Raw genomic sequence first — 840 nt, 5'->3', positions numbered from 1 at the left:
AGGTATGGTATAGACTTGGCCTAAGGCAGCAAACACCTGCTCTGATAAGGTAAACCATCCCTTTTATGCTGTAAGAGGTAAAACTCTGGAATCTCAGTAGGGAATGATTTCAATGCTGGAGTGAAACAAGTAAACATTAAGTTTTGCTGTAACTATTTTGGGGACACCTTTACATTGGTGAGGAATGGTGTTCCTTTTTAGCTGAAATAATGCTGAGAAGCCTCAACTCTTACAACAAATCAACAAAACCAAACACATAGAAGTATGTTACCTTAGGCAGGGGCTTGGCAGGTTTGCAATGGAGTCCTCCAACGAAATCAAAATTTGGTAAGAATGGGCGAGGAAAATCAAAATCCCAATAGGATCGAATAAGCCACATATCAGCTTTCTTCATTGTCTCATAGATTGTAGTGGGTCTACCTGCAGGGGAGAAAGAAAAGAAAACAGATGACACAAGAGAGTTGTCCTGAGAATATAGAAGTAATTTCGTGAAAGACGTTGGATTAATGTAGCCAAAGATATATAAAGTGTTTGAGCTTTCATAAAACAAATACATACACACAGCAAGATATAGGAATAATTTAATTCCTATGTACTATATATATTGTTGACATGTATGTGTAAGGAAAGCAAAGTGTTAAGAGAATTTTTAGAGGAGATATGTCTCTAACATCAGATCAGTTTATTCACAATCACCAATAATTATGAATGTAAACCACTATGGAATTACCCACGCATTTGTTAGTTTTCTAAAGGTGAAGTAGTGACAAACATACATTTAAACAACTCTTTGAATTCTACTATCAATTAATCCTAACAAATCCACAAAAAATTCCTTCA

Source organism: Propithecus coquereli, unplaced genomic scaffold (assembly GCF_000956105.1).
Source record: "Propithecus coquereli isolate 6110/MARCELLA unplaced genomic scaffold, Pcoq_1.0 Scaffold479, whole genome shotgun sequence".
In the NCBI taxonomy this organism is placed as follows: domain Eukaryota; kingdom Metazoa; phylum Chordata; class Mammalia; order Primates; family Indriidae; genus Propithecus; species Propithecus coquereli.
Note: the sequence above shows the minus strand (reverse complement) of the source record.